Below are 7,740 nucleotides of genomic sequence, written 5' to 3'. Positions count from 1 at the left end.
GATTTCGCTCTACAGGGCAGGGATTATGTAACAAGTCAATTGTGAAGTATGTTAGAAGCAATAATATTACAGAAAAATATAGAGCAGGGATGTGAAGTTGGGAGTGTTTGCATTTATGTATGCATAAGTGTGTGTGTGTGTGTGTGTGTGTGTGTGTGTGTGTGTGCCCAAGTATACAGTTTCACTGTTGTTTTTTGTTGCAATGTCATGCTTGGATTTGACATAATTCATGGACTGCATTTTGAATAAGTCAGAGAATCTGTGTACATGTGATATCCAGGTTTCTGACATGGGTTCCCCCATAACTTGGCTATTATGTGTGGTGATCTTCCTATACTTTCCAGCATAACCTCCTGTTTCTTTAATTTGCTCTTACTCATTCCTTTGCTTAACATCTAATGCACTTATCTTGCTGCCCTCTGGGTCTGTGGTTGAAATAATGGCTGGCACCTTAAGAATTTATTGGTTATCTTCTACCACAACCACTTTTCTTCTTCCTTTTGGTATTCTCTCTTGTTTATGCCTCAGGCCTGCCAGTGGCTGTCAGTGACACTCACACATATTCCTTAACCTCAAGAGTTTGATTGAAACTGCCATAGTCAGAAATGAATTATCTGCAAGGAATTAGACCGGTTGAGTCAACTGGTTATATTTTTAAAAATATGACAATTCCAGTCAGAACCATTGTTCTTTAGTTTTACATCAGTCCATTGCTAATCCTGGATATGTTCAAATAGCTGAGATGATTCTGGACTCCCTTAATTTCTCAAGTCTAAGACTTGGGCTTACTGTGGAACAATGCTTTAGGTTAGCCCTAAAGGTTTCAGGAAAAAGGAATTTTTTAATCTACTGAACAGCCTGACTATTCAGATAAGAGGAATTTAATTGGCTTACCTATTTAGGTGATTCTGCTTAGAGATGAACTATGGCAAAATATAGCTCCACTATGAACTTTTCCCTTTTCTCTCCTTAAAACTGATTTTCTCATAGTCCAGTCCAGCTCACAAGGGTTTTAAGCGGATTAATTAGTGCTTAAAAAGCACCTTTATAAATGAAAAGTGGCAAAGTACTAAGATAATTGTTTAAATTCTGGATGTTTGCCTTTTTTATTCATACCACAGTTTTAATTTCATACTTTTCCCATAATGTCACCAGATTGTAGGTGAACTCCCAAAATAGACTGTTACTAGGACTAAAACTGTTGTATGACCCAATATGCAAAACAGCTCTGGGAAAGGAATGCTGAAATTGACTTGACTGTAGCAATGGCCTATTCTTTTTCAAGAATTCTTTTTTATTTGATGTCATCACAAACAGTTTTCTAGGGATTTGGAAATTGGAGCATTTTGTATTTGGTGAAGGGCAAAAAAAAAGCTAATTAGTATAACAGTCATCACAGATTAGCTATAATGCTATAAGAAATTTTGTTTCAAAATTCAGGCTTGGAACTTGAGTTTAGCAATAGGTCAGATTAATTTTCATGAAAATCTTGGTATTGTGAGCCATCTTCCTCCTTCCTTAAAGTTTTCATTGGATTTTTACAAATAAAGCTTAACAAGTAGCTTTGAGATATTTCTCTCTGAGACATTGAAAAATATTCTCTTATATTTAGAAACAAGTATCTACAAGAGAAACAAATCAAAATATTAAACCTACAGGCAATGCAGAAAGACCATTACATTTTAAGAATTTTCTATTTTATTTTACCTTTCCCCAAGTATCTTGCCAAAAAAAGAGAGAGAGAGAGAGAGAAAAGAAAAAGAAAAGACTGAGGGGGAAAAGAAAAGGAAAAAAAAGAAGCAAAGAAAGTAAGAAAGAGCAAGCTGATAATATGAGCTGAAGCTACCAAGATTTGAAACAGGCAGGTTACTGAAAGGTGGTTGAGAGTGTGTGGGTTTATCATTATTACTAACTTTGAACAAGTTTAAACTTTGGTAATTAGTTACTTTGGTAACTATAATTAGTACATAGATTCTATAACAAAGAAAGTCTTGTTAGTTTGATATATCTACCAGAACATAATGAGGATCTATTGTCATCCATAATACAGAAAATAATTACTTAATGGTCTTCTCAACTAGCTCTATGTATATAATATTAAGCATAACAAAAACTTAACTGCCATGTCTATTAATTTATTAATTTTCAAACTTTGATCTTTGGAAATAATGCCTTGGTTTTGCTCCTCTAGGAATTCTATAATATAGTCTCTGAAAACTTAAGTGATCAAAATTGGTATATTATATCAAAAATGAATTAAATTCTCATGTAGGTTTCTAAACTATTGGTACATAAAAATGAGTCAAACATTTGCTATAAAGTGTCTTATGAATACATGTCTTAAATGATAAACATGTCAGATGTATTTAGTTGGTTAAGGGAACAATAGTTAATATATGACAAGATTTGGAATACTGGAAAAATTATTTTTTTTTCTTTTTTCCCTTTTTTTTTTCAGTTCCTGTTGTGCCCATCAAGGAAGAAAAGGCCACTGTGAGGCCAATCCAGGAAAAAAAAATATTTTTAATGAAAAAAATTAGAGAATAGTAATTTGTGATATTGAACAGGTAAAATAAATGGCTAACCACTAAGGTCAAAGTGTTTGCCTTCATGAAAACAATAGTATTCTCACATCTTTCAATGCTGGCCTATAATAATCAAAAGGTGAGCACATGCCACTTTAACTACAGAGTATAAAGTATTTAAGATCTGGAAAGCTAATAATATAAATAAATGACCAATTTTCAATGTGTATTAAAGGTTAATAAGGAGGTGCTATAGTCCCATGTATGACTGGTAAGGTTGCAGTTTTATAAATTTATTAGGAATCCAAAGAGGGATGAATAGTAGAACTAGTCAAGATGGGGGGTGGGTTTAAAATACTCCTGGGGAACCGAGCAAATGTTATCATTGGGCAACAGATGAACAATGGCAGATACAATTTAATATCTCTGTGTACAAGTCAATGCACATTAGAAAATGTTAAACTGCTTGCATATTCTTAAAGATTCTGAATTATATCTTGCAGAAGTAAAAAAAGACTTAAATGCCCACTACAGATTGTTTAGTGAAATTGTCTGCTCAATGTTCAGCTGTGGTCAAATTCTGAGCAAAATATTTTAAAATATCATGGAAAACTGGGCACAATGGTGTATGCCTGTAATCCCAGAGACTTGGGAGGCTGAGGCAGGAGGAGCTAAGTTCAAGGCCAGCCATGGCAACTTAGTGAGATCTTGTATCAAAGTTAAAAAAATAAAAAGGAGTTGGGGTATACCTCAGTGGTAGAGAATCCCTGGGTTCAATCACTACTACTACTACTACTAATAATAATAATAATAAAATGAGTGAGTGAAAAATATTCATAATACCCCCACATACATATATAAGATTTGCAACCATAACACACATATACTATATACATAAAATAAATGAATGAACAGATAATCATTTGGCCTTGTTTAGAGCAAACAAATATCTTTCCACTTTATTTTGTATCATGAAACAAAATTAAGAATACATTTAGTAGTTCATTGTCCCTTGGTATCATCAAATACATAAGAAAATATACAGAACCACAGCTGTTTAGCATAAGTAGATAAGAAAGAGAATATCTAATCAAAACAGAAGATAGCACAGAATAGTAGATATGAGAATGGGCTTTGTTATCAGACAAATGGGAATTCCAATTCCACCACATCTTTTAAAATGAAATCCTAGACTGGGGTTGTGGCTCAGTGGCAGAACACTTGCCTCTCACATGTGAGGCACTGGGTTCAATCCTCAGCATCACATAAAAATAAACAAAATAAAGATATTATGTCCATCTATAACTAAGAAATTTTTTTAAAGATACTTTTTTAAAAAGGCAATCCCTACATCAAGAGATTAACCTATTTTCGGACACGTAGTAAATTTTCAGTAAATGAAAGTTTTGAAAAATGTAAATTTCACATCATAGATATTCTTAGAATTTTGGTGTTTTTTTTTTTTTTTTTTTTTTGGTAAGGGGATTGAACCAAGGGACATATAGCCACTGAACCACATCCCTAGTCCTTTTTTTCTAATTCTTTATTCAGAGATAGGGTCTCACTAAGTTGCTTAGGGCCTCACTAAATTGCTGAGGCTGATTTGAGATCCTCCTGCCTCAGCCTCCCAAGCCACTGGGATTACAGGTGTGGCACCTGGCTCTTAGAGCTTTTATAGAACTCAATAGATCAAATTGGCTCAATGATTAAATGCCCCTGGGTTTAATCCCTGATATAAAAAAAAAACTAGTTTCTTTAGTACAGTTTGTATCAAAACATAACATACATTCAAAAAGTACACAAGTCACAACCATACAGCTCAATGGATTTTCATAGAAAAAAAAAATCTGGGTAACCATCACCCAAACTCAAGAAATAAAACATTAATCAAACTCAAAATGTACCTCTCCCCAGGGGACTAAGGGAGGGTAGGAAAGGGGAAGAAACTTGAGGTACTAGGGAAAGAAATTGACCAAATTATGTTATGTGTTTGTATGAAATCCACTATCATATATAATTATAATGCATCAATAGAAAATGAAAAAAAGCCCCAACTCTCCTTCCCACTTATTAACTCCCCTCCTCCCCAATGGTGAGCAATATTTATTATCAGACATCAGTTTTGTGGTTTTGAACTTGTTAAATGACAGCAAAGAGTATGTGGTCTTATGTGTCTGACAGTTTTCACTCAACATGCTTGTGAGATTCATCCATGTTGTTGCCTGTGGCAACAGTTGGTTCATTTTCATAGCTGTGAAGTGTTGAGTTGTCTGAATACACTTCAGTTTATGTATCCATTTTCCTGTTAATTAACATTTTATTTTTTCTGTGGCTCTGGTATAATGCTGCTGTGAAATTTCTGGTAAACACTTCTTGGTAAATATATGTATGCATTTGTCAGGTTTGAATTTTCTGGATCATAATTAAGCATATATTTAGATTTAATCAAAACAGACAAGCAGTTTTCCAAAATGATTATACCAATTTACACTTCCACCGGCAGTCATGAGAATTCCAGTTGCTTCACATCCTAACCAACACTTAATTTTGTAGAAGTTTTTCTTTTTTTTATTTCAGTTATTCTTGTGAGCATAATAATTTATTATGAATGCATGTTTCCAGATGTCTCTTATTTATACAGAAAAAAAACAGATAAAACAATGGTGAGATTCTTTGATTATCTATATTAAACATAATTAGGCAGGTTAAGCAGAATTACTTAGATATACTTCTGCTTTCCATTCCTTTTCTCAGTGTCATAATTGAAAGTTTTAAAAGCAAAGAAAATCTCAGCAAGCTATGTTATAGATATTGACAAACTAATTCTAATAATTACATGGAGAGGCAGAAGACCCAGAATAGTCAAAACAATATTGATGGAGAGAAACAAAGTGAGAGGAGTGACACTACCTGACTTCAGGAGTTACTATAAAGCTACATTAATCAAGAAAAAAGTCAATCACTGGAGGAAAAAATAGTAAAACAGATCAGTAGAACAGATTAGAGAGCCCAAAGTAGACCCACACAAATACACTCAGCTGAACTTGAAGCAAGAGCAAAGGCAATACAATGGAGAAAAGATATAATCTTTTGAACAAATGATAGTCTTTTCAACAACTGGGCATACACATGCAAAAAAACCTCAACACAGACTTTATATCCTTTACAAAAATTATTTAAAGCTGGACCATAGACATAAATACACAAATATAAAATGCAAAATTATAAAACTCCTAGAAGATAACAGGGAAAAATATAGATGATCTTGATATTGGTGATGATCATTTTAGACACAATAACAAAGTAATAACTCACAAAAGAACATTTTGTTAAGTTGGACTTAATTAAAAATCAGAACTCCTGCTCTGTGAAATAAAATGTCAAGAGAATGAAAAGGCAAGCCACAGACTAGGAGAAAATATTTGCAATATCCAATAAAAGATTGGTATCCAAAATATACAAAGAATTCTTAAAATTCAACAATAAGACAAACAACCCAACTTAAAAATGGACCAAAGATCTGAAAAGATAGCTCACCAAAGAAGATACATGAGGTAGCAAATAAGCACATGAAAAGATGCTCAACATCATATGTCATTAGGGAATTAAAAATTAAAACGAGATCCATTGCATGCTATTAAAATGGCTAAAATCCAAAACACTGACAGAATCAAATGTTGGTGAGGATGTGGAGAGAACAAGATCTCTGATTCACTGCTGGTGGAAGTGCAAAATTTACAGCCACAAAAAATTTGGAAGAGAGTTTGGTAGTTTCTTACAATACTAAACATAATATCACTATATGATCCTGCAATCTTGCTCCTTGGCATTTACCCAAATGGATTGATATCTCATGCACACATAAAACACAAACTTGGATATTTAGAGCAGCTTTCTTCATAACTGCTCAAATTTGGAAGCAACCAAGACACTCTTCAGTAGGTGAATGGATAAATAGACTATGGTACATCTAGACAATGAAATGTTATTTAACATTCAAAATAAATGAGCTATCCAGCCATGAAAAGTTCTAGAGGAATCTTAAATGCACATTTCAAAGTGAACAAAGCCAATCTGAAAGGCTACATACCATATGATTCCAATTACATGACATTCTGGAAAAGACAAAACTATGGAGACTGTAAAATGATCAGTGGTTGCTAGGGAAAGAGGGAGGAATGATTAGGCTGAACATAGATGACTTTTAGAGTAGTGAAACTATTCTGTATGATACTTTAATGGTGGATATATGTCATTATTCATTTGTTCATTCCCATAGAATGTACAATATCAAAAATGAATTTGAAGTATGGACTTGGGGTAACAGGATGTATCAGTGTAGTTCCCTTGATTGTGATAAATGCACCTCTCTGGAATGGGATGTTGATAGTAGAGGAAACTATGAATGTATGGGGTCAAAGGTTGGGGAGAATGGGAACTCTCTGTACATTTGGCTCAATTTTCCTGTGAGGCTAAAACTGTTCTAAAAATTAAAATCTATTTTTAACATGTAAAAAAAAAGCTAGTGGTTCCTGGGGAATATACTAAGGATACAGCCATTGTGAACTTTATTTTATTAGAAGGCCAGGATTGCAGGAATTTTTAAAAGCATGCAAGCTTTCATTTGGACCCATCAACACTCCATTAAAATTATGTTTTTATTATCTCCATTATCATATAATGGGAATCAAAACTGGGAATACACTTCTGAGACACTATTTATTCCCTACCATATGAAGTAGAGGTACTTTTTAGGTAAGCAACTGAACTGTGTGGTGAAATACAATTCCATCATGGTATCTCCTTCTTTGACTCCCCCTACTTTAATGAATCCTTCCTACTTTTCACTTTTAACATCTACTATCTATCCCATTCATAGAATGACATTTAGAAGGTGTTCTATATTTGTTGAATAAATTAACTGATTCTGTTTTTATTTTTATTCAGATTTTTAAAAACAACATCATATGATCCCTGCCATCTTAAAAATGAGTATTTTCTTTTTACTTTTTAACTTGTTAAACCCAAGTTCTTTAAGCCTGGATATCTCATACCTTTCTTTTGAACTAGTTTATTTACTTTGTTTCTTACAAGGGCAAATAACATGACTTTTAAACAAACAGACTCTCAAAGTGGGTTGAAAGTCCAGTTGATTTTGAATTCATTGATGTTGTTAACCATGCTCATCTTCTAATTTCCATATGTGGGCTTATAA

The sequence above is a fragment of the Marmota flaviventris genome, chromosome X, assembly GCF_047511675.1.
Source record: "Marmota flaviventris isolate mMarFla1 chromosome X, mMarFla1.hap1, whole genome shotgun sequence".
In the NCBI taxonomy this organism is placed as follows: domain Eukaryota; kingdom Metazoa; phylum Chordata; class Mammalia; order Rodentia; family Sciuridae; genus Marmota; species Marmota flaviventris.
The sequence above is the reverse complement of the archived record's forward strand: the minus strand, read 5'-3'. Positions refer to the sequence as shown.